Source organism: Aulostomus chinensis, chromosome 4, assembly GCF_037954235.1.
Source record: "Aulostomus chinensis isolate RoL2024-O1b breed Wild chromosome 4, RoL_Achi_v1.0, whole genome shotgun sequence".
Lineage (NCBI taxonomy): Eukaryota > Metazoa > Chordata > Actinopteri > Syngnathiformes > Aulostomidae > Aulostomus > Aulostomus chinensis.
The window spans coordinates 31,422,180-31,436,754 of NC_141323.1; positions in this window are offsets into that span (position 1 = coordinate 31,422,180).

Genomic DNA, 14,575 nt, shown 5'->3' on the forward strand with positions numbered 1-14,575 from the left:
AGAAGAGAAGAAGAAGAAGAAAAAAACAGCTTCTTTGACCAGATAACATAGTTGTCTATTTCAATGTTTGAGGTCTGAAAAAATAACTGATTAACTGTGAAATGTGATGGACAGGCAAGTACTTACTAGGATCAGGGCAGCTGGAAAATAGGCTCCTGCATCTGTAGGCAATATCAGAGACAAAGAAAAATCAACACAAATGAGCAGGCACTTGAACGATGCTAAAACCACTCTTTTTTAAACAAATACAACCACAGCTCCTGATCTATGGCCTTAAGTACACTGTAATCATGCCATCAGACAGACTCATGCCAGAGCAGTAGCCTAGCACAAGATGGAGGAACGTAATTGCATGTAAACACAGTCAGTGTGCACTCATCTTAATATGAACCGACTTAACTGTTGTGTGACACGTATATTGTGTGTACTGTAAAATGGTTCAGACTATCAGAAAGCTTCATGAATTCACAGGCAAAATACAGATGTCGCACACATTAATTTGCGGAGGCTCGAGATGTAAAAAGTAAAGTCAACTCTCTGTGTTTTTTGGATTAATTTGCAAGCATTTTCAACATTTTGGCTAGCTGCTAAATCTGGCTAGCATGATGTGCACCGAGTGTAATTATCAATGCAAATGTGGCAGGATGAGAGGTCCCATCCTAGCAGTGAGACTGGTTGGTGATGCCTGACTTGGCTTGTACCATCATTAGCCAACCAGTGTGAGGCGCTGCTCTATAAATAGGGGCAGCATCTACCTGGTCAATCTCTTGCTCTTGGGGTCCGCGGTCCTCCCACTTCCTGGTCACCTCGCTTCCGCCTCTGATCGCCTCACGTCTGCCTTCTCGCCACCGTCTGTGCTGGTATGTAGCAGTAGCTCCCTGTAGCTCGTGTTGCATGCTGATCATGCACGTTTTTCATATTCACGTGTTTAATTGTAGGCGTCCGGCTTTTGGGACACGGTCCCTTAATCGCCGCTAGTGGGGAAACACCCCCCCCCCCCATCTGACGTGCAGAGGCTGTTTGCCACAGCATACTAGCTGTGAAACCCTTTGCTCTGCATGCGTGCGATCTACACCTGATTGGCACAGCTGGTGAGCCGTGACACTGAGGAAGAACTAGCTGCTGCTTTGCTACCGGGCGCTGTCTTGCCAGACTATCCTGCTTTCCTAGATGCTCCTGCTTTGCTCTGGCTGCTGTTTGGCTACAGACTACCCTGCTTTGCTCTGGCTGCTGTTTTGCTACAGACTGTCCTGCTTTGTTAAAGGCTCCTGCTCTATTAGCCTGCTCTGCTACTAGCCTGTTCTGCGACCTACTGGCCATCTACACATGTTTTGCTTGTTTGTTTGTTCACTGTTTACTGTGTTCACTGGAGTGCTCTGCTTCTGTGTTAACGAATTGGAATCCGCTGTGTGTTGAACTGGAGGTTGTTTCAGTAATTCATCTTGTTTAACCAGAGTCTGCCAGATCCTGATGTCCACCGTGTGGCGCCACTGAACTGTACTTCATGGTGCTCTGAAGGTTTGGATCTGCATTGTTTCCCATTCCTCCGCTTGGGCTTCAGGCTGTAGCAAGCTGCTGGCCGGCTATCCGTTAGCTCCCTGGTCTAGCAATGGAGAAATGAACTCGTTTCTGGTTATTTTGGGTTATTTTTCCTTGCTAATTTGTGTTTAATAATTAAATCTTGTTTCTCGAATTAATTTGTAAATTGTTTTGAGTTTGGTTCTGGTTTTTTTTGTTAAATTATAATTCTTGTCATTTCGTTTCAGGTACTGGAAGCTCACGGTCCTGGCGTCGCTTTGCCTCTTGTGTGCTGTGCACCCCTGTTTTGCTTTTATCATGTGTTTTTTTTTTTTAAATGTGATGTCCCAATTGATCAGGGTGTGTTCTGCCTTGGGATCCCTCCCCCCCACTGGTAAGCTCCAGACTTGTTTAGATTCATTCTTGTTCTCTTTTTAATCTGCTGGCCTGTTTACAATAAAATATTTTTGTCATGGAACCACGTCTCCTGCCAATTAGTAAATGAACCTGTGAGTGCCTTTTGGTCGGTACGTTAACTATTTCCTTGGGCGAAATTCCCAAGGTGGCGTTGTCCGGCTTTGGTCACTACTATATTTTAATAAGTGCACCCCCCACTCGTGTGTGTCGCCACACAAACTGGAAACTTCACTTAGCCTCCACTGGCCTACAGACTTTGCGCCAGTGTCTACAATAAATGCAATCGCTACTCACCAAATGACTGTGATTGAGATGGATGATGAAAACCAAGGCTCTTGCCTCACATGTGCAGCTCAGGAGATTCTCCTTGCGTCCATAAGGCAAAGATACTGCATGATACTGTTGATTTATTTACAGTGAAGTACTGTATTTTAGCATTACAGCATAGTTCTGTTAAACAGTCATGGGGTGTAATTTAACAGATTCCTATTAGAATTAACGGCAAAGTACTGTAATTTTAAAAACGGTGATACTATTGAAATCTTGTAGTAAATTTACAGCAATTGCTTGCAGTGTACAAGTCCCACCGCTTTCATAAAATTCATCATTGGATTCAGGACGACCCCTGCTACTCGGCTACGGTGGGCGGGAGGAGGCTCAGGCCCAAACAATGCTGACTGCAGCTTGAATTTATTCCTAGGTTGATGTAATACTCTGATAAATCAGTGGTATTTATTTCATGATTTTCACAGGAATAAATTAAGAATAAAATGCCAGTTCATGGTTAAGCTAAAATTTACATAAATTAGTATTATGAAGAAGATATTAAAATGTAGATCAAATTTGTTTAAAATTAGTAACTTTCAAAAAAACATCATTTCATGGGGTGTGAATGTCTTTCAAAAATGTTAAAGTAATTCTATTACGTTAGGTTACGTGCGTGAGTTCATGACCTTTAGTGTTTACACTTCCGGGAGAAACGCGCGCGAGGAAGAAGGAGCATCGTGTAATGGCGTAACGTTATCGGAGTTTGGAGACTGTGTGTCGTCGGAGAGGAGTTTTTATCGGTAACGGACTGTGAACTGTAATTGACCGACGTGATCGGAGTGCGTGAGTCGGATTCTCCGCCACCGATTGTGTTTTGTTGAGCACCAGGCAAGTCCAGTTACAGAAGCTAGCGGGAGCTAGGCTAACGCTGTCCACGCTGAAGGGAGACGCCGCTGCACGGACGGGACAGGAGCTTCGGATAGTCGCCTCGGGAGAGAGCCGTTAACGGCGGACGCGTCACTGCTGCCGACGGAGTCGGAGGACGGGTCGTGGTTGCCGACGGAGCCGGAGGATGTGCCGCTGCTGCCGAGTCACGGAGGTCTGTTGCTGCGGGCTGCTGCGAGCGGGACGGTTGCTGCCACAACGAGCGAGGGATTCATCGGCTGCGGTCCAGTATTGTTGACTTCACCGACACACGGGGGGATCTGGTAAAGGTTTCCATCATGAGCTCCAACTAAAGCGGGCCAACGAAAGTAAACAAGAGTGCACTCGAAATAAAATTAGACAGTTGAAAAAAAGACAAACAATATACCCCGGGGTTCTTTTTATTTTCTATAGTCTTGTTTATTCAAAGTTTGAATGTGTTTTTCTGCAAGCCTTTAATACATTTTCTAAACTGAAATCTTGTGTTGTTTCATTGAATTTGTGTGTTGTTACTGAAGCTTTACAGCAGAGTTTAAAGGTCAAGTGTTCTCCCCATAGCCTCCATTTGAATATTTAAGAGTGAGAATCATACATTGCCCTAGATTGATATTAATTATTCCAGATGGGACTTTTACCATACAAGATATTTGAAATGAGTTAAAGTGTTCCCTGTAAGCCTAAGGTGGGTTTTAATATTGGAGCCGGTGGTAAAAGGGTTACATTTAGAAATCTAAACCCCTGCTACCATGAGCACACATGGAAATAAAGACTCAACTGACCGCTCGGTCTACTTCAGCTAGCACACTGAACAATACTGTTGTTTACTTGCTAGCTGATAAGTGAGCAGCTGATGTTTGCAATAACATTGAAATAAACTAAAAATAGAGTCAATAGCTCAAATCATATCACCACCAAAGGAGCCACGTCTTTAACACTTCAATCTCATAGCGACTCCTCAGGATTTCTTCTTCTCTCCATTGCATTTTGTAGGAGGCTCCTGCCGGTCCACACTGCCTTCCCCCTAACAGATTCAGCTACTGAGACTAAAGTTCGTTAGTAAGCTCAATGCATAAAAGTGACTTAATATTTGTTGAAAACTAAATAGGCGTGAAGCTGTAACCTCACATGAACACTCGAAGTCTAGATTTCAGCTGCATGTGAAGAAATCAGCATAAAATCCTTGTGTTGGTGTTTAAACCTGGACTACCAGAACCAGGCTAAGAGGTGTTTGTCTGTTAGCTGTGAAGCAAACTGAAACATGAAGGCTTTGAGGGTTTGTTCTCAACACAAAGAAAGATTCAATGCTCAAACTGCCAACTCTGTAAAAAAAATAAATAAATAATTTTTTTTTTTTTACAAATCTCAGTTTATTTCTTCATGAAGATCTTAATGACGCAATCAGCACCAGAGCACTAAAGTTAAAATTAGTAACACTGTCACTAACGATGGATTTATTTGACCCAATGTAGTTTTCCTGATCAAATATAGTTTTCATCAAAATATTTTATTTTTATCATTAATTATTTCCCAATATGCAACGTCACATAAATGAAAAAATGGAGGACCCTATAAAATGACCTGACGTCAGTGTTCAAGGGTGAAGTCATTTTTGGAATGAAGAAGAGTTCATCCAGCTTTTTTTGCCTCGTGTCTCTGAACCAGTTCATTTGTTGTGTCCACGCAGAGAGAGAGAGAGGATAAATGTGATCGTGGAGAAGTCCTTTTGTTCTTCAACTTGTCCAACTTGATGGTGAGTCTCCTTTTATCAAGGATTACTGAATGCTTGTGTTATTCATGGCATTGTTAACACTTTATAAACCCTTCATTCAGAGCTGTAAAGAACCTTTAACCTCATATCCCAGACATCAAAGTGGGCCACTAACTGGTGAGATGAAGCTATGCTATGCTGCTACATTCTGAAGAGGTAAAGTAGCAGGTTCTGAGAGTGATGGCTAACCTGGATGTGTTCATCTCCTACTTTAATATCAGCGTCCCAACTTGGAGCTCTGACCACCTCCAGCTTTTTGTTCCTGTTTCTGCTTCAGTCAACAGGGAACTCAAACCTGCAATAGAATCATCAACAACAATGGAATAGAAAACAGAGGAAGACAAAATATCATAAACTTACAAAGCTGAGAAATGTTCATGAAGAATAAATGCACACATTATGATTGAGGCCAGAAAGTAAAACTCCACACCAAATGTATTTTGACATGTAGGGATAATGAACTTGAATGTGTTGAAATAGCAGATGAATGAATCCACTATCACACAACAAGATGATGACCCACTACCACAAGATGGCGTCACAGATCCTGATGCTCTGAGCAGGAAACACCAAGCAAAACATGACTAAAAAGCTCCTGTTGTTCCCTCCATGAAAAACTGTGGCACTGATGAGAAGAAGGATCCCAGCATCCTCTGAGGATCCATCGCCGCACCATTCGGTAGAAGGATGATCGGGTCGGCACCAGGAGAAACCCTTGTGTCTCCGATGCACTGAAGAGGCCACATTGTGGCGTCCTGAAGAGGACATTTGGTGGAGCCTGAGACAGCAAACATCATGCCGCCCTTCATCAGAAGAACCACAGCACCAGAAGAAAGAATCCTGGCAGTGACGACAGGGAGGATCAGGGTGTCCTCCTCACCACAACCTTTAAACCTTCAAATGAACTTTCAAAAGCTTCAGAGTGGTGAATGATTTTTTTAAACCTTTTTTTTTTGTTTTTCCTTTAATTCTCATTCGTGCGATTGTCTGATTCATTAGAAATAAACACTGTCTGCTGGGTTTAAGTTGACTGTGATTCTCTTTTTGCGTGCAAATTGAAAGTTATGCCAATAAAAACCACAAGTATTTGAAGACCAAAGGAAGAACCCCCAAAGTCAGGACCCTGAGATCAAAGTGATCGCTCTGATCTCAGAGGTTTGGGATATTTCACATCCCATGGCCCTTCAAATAAGAGCCCTGTGTCACTGTCTAAAAGTTTTAAACCGTATTTGTTTGTGAAAATTAAAACCAGACGACCACTGTGGTCCTTTTTACACGGTAAGTAAAGCCCAGATGCCATGGTGGACCTGTTAGCACCCTGGACTTTGAATCCAGTGACCTGAGTCCAAGTCTCAGTTCCAGCAGGTTTCCTGCAGCCTTCAGAAGAGCTGCTATGTTTCTCTGTAGTTAACAAAGTGATGCTCTCAGCAGGTTGAGGGCACCACCAACAAGGGAGGTTATGAACCTCTGACTTGTAGGAAGAAGGTAGGAGATCTCCAACAGGATCCTTCTTTCCTCTGTCCTCCTTGGATCTCATGGATCATCACAGTCAAGTGGAGACCCAAGCTCCTGGATGGATGTGGCACTCAGGAATTGCTGAGTTTTCCAGTGGATTTTGTTCCATCCATGGTTCAGGAGCAGGATTGCTCCTGGTTAACCTTGTATCTGTGGACCCCAACTGTGTGTTTTTGAGAATTTTTCATGTCATGTCAAGAAATCAGGCTGGTGGGTTTTTCAATGAGAGAAATTCTGGTAACTTAATTAAGTGGCATGTTTGTTGAAGCAGTAATTAACTGATAAATTAAGGAAGGCGTGGCCAGTCTTTGCTCACAGGTCATACGATGTCGTTAGAAGGTCCTGAATAAATCTGGAGTTCCATGATTTCCTTGTGGTTCATGTTCCTTTTGGCAATGTAGTCTGGAACAAGAGCAAGATGAACCTCCAAATATCAACAGTTTGGATTGCAGGTGATGTCAAGTTGTATTTTGAGGAAACTCCTCCTTGTGTTTGGTTCCATGGTGAAATGGTGAGCACTCTGGACTCTGAATCAGTGGTCAGAGTTCAAGTCTCAGGGGGATCTTCCTGTCTGGAATGTGTCCCATGGAACAAACTGATAAAGAGATATTATGAGGTTCTAATGTTCTGGTTCATTTCTTGTCCTTTAGAAAAATGAAATTAATTTCTTATTGCCATGAACACAGACTGTGTGTTTAATGTTAACAATAAATGCAACAACTCAGGAGCCAGTCGCTCCTGTGGAAAAATTCTACTTTGTCAATGAATTAATTCATTTCATATTGCAGTCTGCCACACAGTCTGAGGAGGCAAACGAGTTTCCCTGTGACGTTCCAACATCAGCCTGGTTTCCTCCAACATAGAGCAGCCACCAAAATCTAACTTCAAATGTTGGATCAAAGTCTACAGAAGAAATGCATTTTCTTTCAATTCACATTTTGTCCATTAACTTCATAATCAGAGTCACCATCTCATCACATGACTAAAGTTTGGGTTCTGTATTGGTGGTAAAATATCCTTCCATGCCCCTCACTAGTTTGCACACAGAAAAGCATATTTTACTGGTTTCAAATCTCTTAGCGTGTTCTCTCTCTTAAACCAGCTGTGGCAGCTTTCATTGTGTGATTGATTTTAAAATATAAAGATGGAACAGAACCATTGGAATAAGATGTCAGGACATTTGAAGGAATGTAAATCTCCTGTTGAAATGTTGCAGTGTGCAGCTGAGGCTCTCTGGCAGTGGCACAAGGAGCCACAATGGCAGAACCTGGACCCTCCTGGAGGAGAACCACAGGTGAGGGCCTTCTTGGCTCCAGATTGATGGAAATCAAGTGTCTGAGGCTGTTAGCAGCCATGAAGTTGATCTGGTTGGGCACTGGTATTTTTTCTTGCTGCAGCTCAGGAGTGATTCAGGAGAAGAGTTTCAGAACAGCTGAGGTTTGCCTTTTTTGCCTTTTTTTGTAGTGATTTGGTTTGATACAAATAAAACTGACTTGACTTGATTTGGTGCCTCATGAAGAGAAAATCTGGCCACAAATGTTGGACAAGAGTGTTTGTGGAAGGGTGATTTTTTTTTTTTTTTGCAGTGTTGTAAGTCACTGTAACTGCAGCTAAAAGATTGAACTTTCTCCAAATGTCCTCAAGATGGTTTCCAAATGACATCAGTTGTCACAAGAGAAAGTCTGCATGCAAACACACTCAGGTGTGCCCAGCTATTCTTATTAGAACATTCCATCGACTTCATTCTATGTGCAGCCTAACCTTAATCTTAATCTTAACCAAATGTATCTTAATCTTTATTTGAAACTAAACTCAATCCAGACCTTGACTCTGAAATTCATGCAAGAACTGACAAACTGCGTTGTGTTGCATCAGGGCCGGTCTTTGGTCCCCATGAGGAAGAGGACTCCTGATCAGTGTTGATGATGGAAATGGTCTCCAGCACGATAAATCAAGAAATACACACACGCGTAAACACACACAGTGACCCTGCATGTCGTTTCTGTCCAATTTAAATTTTCATTCATTACCCAGAACCTCTCAAAAGCCCTGAAGAAAAAATTGAATATTTGGAGTTTGAAAGCCATAAATAACATCCATATCATATCGTCCATGTCATCTGATCTCATCTTTGTTTGTTGTTTTGAAAGAGGGACAAATTGGTACTTGGTCAAAAAAGAACTCTGGGAAAATTATCCTGCTTTCAGGGAGGTCTTTGGTGAGTTTGCTAAAATTGCAGAGAACCATGACGGAACCAAGCACAAGGCTGCTGCCCTCTGCATCACACGCTGCACTTTGTAGTGTTTGAACTGAATGTGAAGGGTCTGACATCATCACACCAGTACGACAAAAAGTGACCGTGAACCACAAGAAAACCTTCACTGATGAGTCTATGGATCTTATTGATCTGTGCCATTTTCTGATCTTCTTTTTCCGTCTTGGATTTCTTTCTTTGATCTCTAAATTCTGTGCTTTGGTGTCCTTGGTCAGTCTTTGAATTTCTGTTAAAAAAAAGAACTCACAGCATATTTCTGCAGACCATAGATAGGGATTTTACCAACTGCACCATAGCAACCCTTGTTGCTGCTGTGCCATTGAAAAGTAAGACAGCCTGGCAGCCAAGAAAAAACAGAAAAATGTCAACTTAAGATGTATTAAAGACGAGGAGGAAATGTAACCAACCTACAAAGATGGAGTGGAATTGAGACCCACATGTTTGCCATCCTTGATGAACTGTCCACTGGTGCAGGGGATGAGGTCATGGCGATGATCTGGGAGCCAGTCCTGGATGTTAAATGCCCTGATGATGGACAGTGTAGTGGCAAAATGTCTGGTCCACTGACTGAACTCTGCCACAAATGAGGAACAACAGTCAGCAAGGAATAGAAACGAAGAGGAGAAATGGAGAGAACAGAAAAAATGAGAGATCATGGAGGAAAGAGGCTGATATTTGCAAGTGTCCTGACTACAACACAGAAATCTAGAGAAACCATGACCTGGATTACTGAGGATCTCCACTGGCAGTTCATTTCTGTTGATCATAGGGCCATGCTGGGGGAAGCATGAATTCCCCCTGGGACTGACATTGTGGAGCAATGGTCACCTTTCCTGCTGAAATTGTCAATTCTTGTGCTTCGTTCTCTCCACAAAACCATTCCCTTAACGGAGCTCAAACCCCAGTTACAGCTGTGGGAGCCCAACATATGACACACTGGACCATCAGGAACAGCTTTGTGCTTTCAAACAACAGAGACGATACACAATGACTCACGGAACACAGGAATCTCTGGCCTCAGCTGACATGTTGAATTTCAGCAACACTTCATGATGCTGAGCAAACCAATGAGAAGATGAAGGAGGCCGTCAACTCCTTCAAGCTCAACATCTACGCTGCTTTACCCAGGAGGTCAGGAGGTCAAAGCAGAACCTGCACCCTCCTCCTCTGATGTTTACTCCACACAGAAATGAGGGGTCAGTTCAGAAAAGTCAGCTGGACTCTGGGCAAATCTTTTCATTCAGTCAATTGTCTCCACCAACTTAAATATGGGTCTAGACCTGCACAGGTTCCAATTTGTGTCTTGGTCCCAAGGGTTTGTTGAACCAGAGAAGCTTCAACTGGTGACGCTCAGCCAACCATGCATGAAGGTCAAGCTGCATTATCTGCTGTGCTCATTAGCAGGGGAATTAGCTCAAATGGTAGAGTGCCAGTTTAGCATGTGAGCGGTAGAGGGATCCATGGCCTCATTCTCCAGAATACTTTAGCTTGTTCTGTTGATCAGAGGAGCTGCTGTGTGATGAATGCTGATGTTTGTCCACTGCTGTGATAAAGTGTCACCCTGTTACTGATATGTGAATGAACACCTGCTCAGTGCAAAGCTGCAAGGAAACCAGGGACTTTGAACCACACAGTGAAAGAGTTTGTCACCAGCCTTTAAAATTCCCACCATCTCCTGAATGTGGAGCAACTTGTCCTGCCAAAACTGTCACCTCTACCATTCTTAATAACACCTGTCCTGACAGCCAATCAAGCTCGAGCTGCAGCGGTGAAAGCGCCGAATGCCAGCCACCATACACAATGACTCAGGCAACACAGGAATCTGTTGACTCAGCTTGAGGAGCAGAGGGTCCACCAAGACAAGCATACACCTTCATTCTTGATTCTTTATTTCAAGGGTAGCCCCTTGAGATGCACCATCTCATTTTGGAGGAGGTCCTGACAAATAATGACCAACAATAATACAAGTAGATTCTAAACAAAATACCAAACATTTCAAGACAAGGATACACACATCATACACCCAGGTACAGGCCAACAATGTTCCCCAAAGCCAAACCCCATCACTCACCATCCAGTATTATACAAAGTATGATCAGAGATCCCACTGCAGAATAAGAGTGGGCCTGTGTACCCATACTCATACATTTCAACACCCATCTAAATAAATACTGCTTACATGCACCATTAAAGTACACAATGCATATTCATACACAAATATCCACATATGTACAGTATAGAGAACAAACAAGAACAAGTACAGAGTGAATCCTGGAGAGAAAAGGTGAGGTGCATCAGAAACAAGAGCAGATGTTTGAAAATGCTTGATGATTTGAAGATGAGAAAGGAAGTGAGAGACCGAAGTGAGGAGGAAAGGTTGTTCCAATCTGATGGAGCTTTAAATACAACCGGTCAAAGCAGAAGGCCGTCCCCACTGATCCTGGATCTGCTCGACATTCCTGTCTGTTAAAAGGAAGGTTTTCATCACCGCTGTTGCAGGATGTGCTTGTTGATGGAGAATTGTTGGGTGTAGATTCATTGAAGGAGTTTGGTGCTGGACCTGCTCTACTAGTAAAGAGTCATGAGAGAACTTTTGTTGTGATTTGGTTCCATACAAATAAAAATGACTTGACTTGATTTGGTGCCTCATGAGGAGAAAATCTGGGCACAAAAGTTGGACAAGAGTGTTTGTGGAGGGGTGATTTTTTCTTTTTGCAGTGTTGTAAGTCACTGTAACTGCAGCTGAATGATTGAACTTTCTCCAAATATCCTCAAGATGGTTTCCAAATGATAAAATTGACTTGAGGAAAATATGAATGTGCGATGACCAGTTTCTTTGCTGATTCTAGGCAGACATAGAAACAAATGATCTCTACACTCAAGGTTGCATTGTGAGCTGAAAGGAATTGAAAGTTGCTTAAAGTATGAAGGGAAATTCAAGCAGACACATTTGAAAATAAATACTGACCAGTGGAGTTGTCTTTGTGTCACAATCCCTGTTTTGTTCACCAAAAATGTCTGCGTTTGGGTCTCCCTCACCATCCACAACCCTCAATCCTGACACTTTGGGAATCATACATTAAATAATGATGGGTTCAATCCAAACACCTGAGCACAAATCTACAAAGACTATTATATCAGACATTGAGAGGACAAAGATTGATGTCTGAATGTGTTAGGACCGGCTCAGAGGTGCAGCAAAACCTAGTAGCAGCAAATCAACATTTATTGAAGTAAATAATCAACCATATGAGGTGTGGAAGGGCTGCACGGTGGTGCAGTGGTCAGCACTGTGGCCTCACAGCAAGAAGGTTCCGGGTTTGAGTCCCGGCTCTGGCACGGGATCTTTCTGTGTGGAGTTTGCATGTTCTCCCCGTGCCTGTGTGGGTTCTCTGCGGTACTCCGGCTTCCTCCCACCGTCCAAAGACATGCAATTTGGGGACTAGGCTACTTGGGTTCTCTAAATTGACCATAGGTATGAATGTGAGTGTGAATGGTTGTTTGTCTCTGTATGTTGGCCCTGCGATGGACTGATGACCTGTCCAGGGTGAACCCCGCCTCTCGCCCGTAGCCACTGGGATAGGCTCCAGCCCCCCGCGACCCTTACTCGAAAGGAATAAGCGGAAGGTGTGGAAGTCAGTGTCAGCAGTGGAGGTGAGTGTGTGGATGTGATGTCAATGTTTACTGCATGTTGTTGGTGGAAAACAAGGAAAAACAAAAGGACAACAACAGCACGCCGACTGAGCACAAAAGGGAGACAAATGTGTGGGAAGGCGGGGTTAAACAGGCCTAACTGGGAACGCTGGCCTGGTCCTCCCAGTCAGCCGAATGACCAGGCTGCTCCAGACCTGCAAAGACACAAACACACCCACCAACAGGACCCTGCACACAGAACACTGCATAGGACCCCAGGCCTGGGGCCGTCACCAGTGTTCCCATAGAAACCACCAGCGGAGTCCAATATGAGGATCATGAACTGTGTTATCATACTTTTCTGGACTTCTTGTGGAAAAAGTCAACAGAACAACAAACGTAATTTTAGCCCACCAGATATTTGCTTGGACACTGAGTTCATGTGAAATTTAAATGACAGCTGAGAATCACGCCAGAGGCCTGGATATTCAAAGTCTTCAACTTTTGCTTTTGTTGTTCCATCAAGAAAGCCAATGAGCCAGTTAGTTGACAACCAAGAATCAGGTCAAACGGAAAACAACATACGATATGAGGTTTTTCTTGTTTCTTGATGGGCAGCCAAAAATATTTTCAGCATTGGATCATTAAAGTCTGTTTCATTTCTGATGTCGTGTTCAAAAATAATTGCTCACCTAAGAGGATTCTAAAAAGTCAGACTTTCTCAGTGATATTCTCTTCTCAGGCTTTCAAATCTTTTAAATTTCCATTTTCCACAAGTGAGTAGAAAGTTGTTACTCTCTTTGAATCCAGGATTTAAATCTAGGGTTCATTTCATGAGGCTTGAACCCTGGATTAAAAGCACATCATTAAATGACTTGTAGTGATATTCTCCTGTTAACATTCCAAATTATTCATTGAGATTTGGACTTTATGGAAACATTTTTCCAGATTTTGATGGGCCAGTACAGCAGGAACTGGGGCTCATTCATGGTGTGGTTTAAATTTGAGCCTGGGTTTCTTCCCCTGCAAGATAAATCTGGAAAGCATTTTGTTCAATTCAGAAACGGTTTTGAAGGCAATTTCTCCAGTTGGTCCTGGAACTAGAAAGAGATATTGTGGTAGGACATTTATTTTTACTCTATCAATCCTGTGACTCAGACTCAGAAAGGAAATGGAGTTCCATCTTCTTCTATCATCTTCAAGGAGTTCTGGCCCCAATCCAGGTGGAGGTTTTCCTCCATGTGTTCTGGAGGTGAGTGATTAAAGGTCAGAACCTGTGTTTTAGAATGGAGAATTAATATCCAGCAGAGCTTCCCAGTGTTTCAAAGAGTTTTATTAATGCAGGTCCTGTGTTAGGGGGCTCACTTCAATATGTTAAAACATCATCAGCGTCCAGCGCCACCTTGTGTTCTTCTCCATTTATGTGGACACCTTTAATATTTGTGGTCTCTCTCAACCACTGTACGAGGGGCTCGATATGAAGAGCTGGAAGCAGCAGGAACTGGGGGGGCATGTCTCAGAGTCTGTCTTTTATTTTTTGTCCTGGTCCTGGTCTGGGGGGACCAGGGCCACACACGATAGAGAGAGAGCTCCCTCGCCTTCCACTCTCAAGAAAACCAGCCAACTTCACGGTCAAAAGACAAAGTAGCAGTTTATTTAGCTTCAGAGGTGAGCAGTGCCAACACAACAAACCAAACTAACCAAGATCCCTACCTGTCCTGCAAGAAAAACCAAACTCCTCATCCAGAAACAGGAGAAAAAGGACAGGAAAATAACAAAGCTTCTCCCTCCTACTGCTGCCACTGAAAAACCAAAAGTACCATCAACAATTATTTACTAATGATTGACTTCTCCAGAGGTTTCACAAATGGCTCACAGGACACTAGGCTGCTCCATGAGTTACAGAAATGTCACTGAGCTAGAAAACACTTGACACATGGTTGGCAAGGAGGGAGGCGGGGTCATGTCTCATGGTCTCTCTTATTTTGATATCCCATTTGCGTCCTGTTCTTCCTGTTTTAGTTTGATGTCGAACGTCCCCTCTCATTTTCAGGTTACTTCACTTGCCCTTGTCTTCTGTTTGCCTGAGTCTCTCGGTGCATCTGAATAGACGTCAGGACTCTGAGAGGGAACGACCTCAGCAGAGACTCCTCTATTTAGAGGAAAGGAGAGCTGAGAGAACACTTTTTTGACATCATTCAACATCCTCAGGGACGATCGTTTACAAAGTTCTATTTAATATACGACACATAAAATCA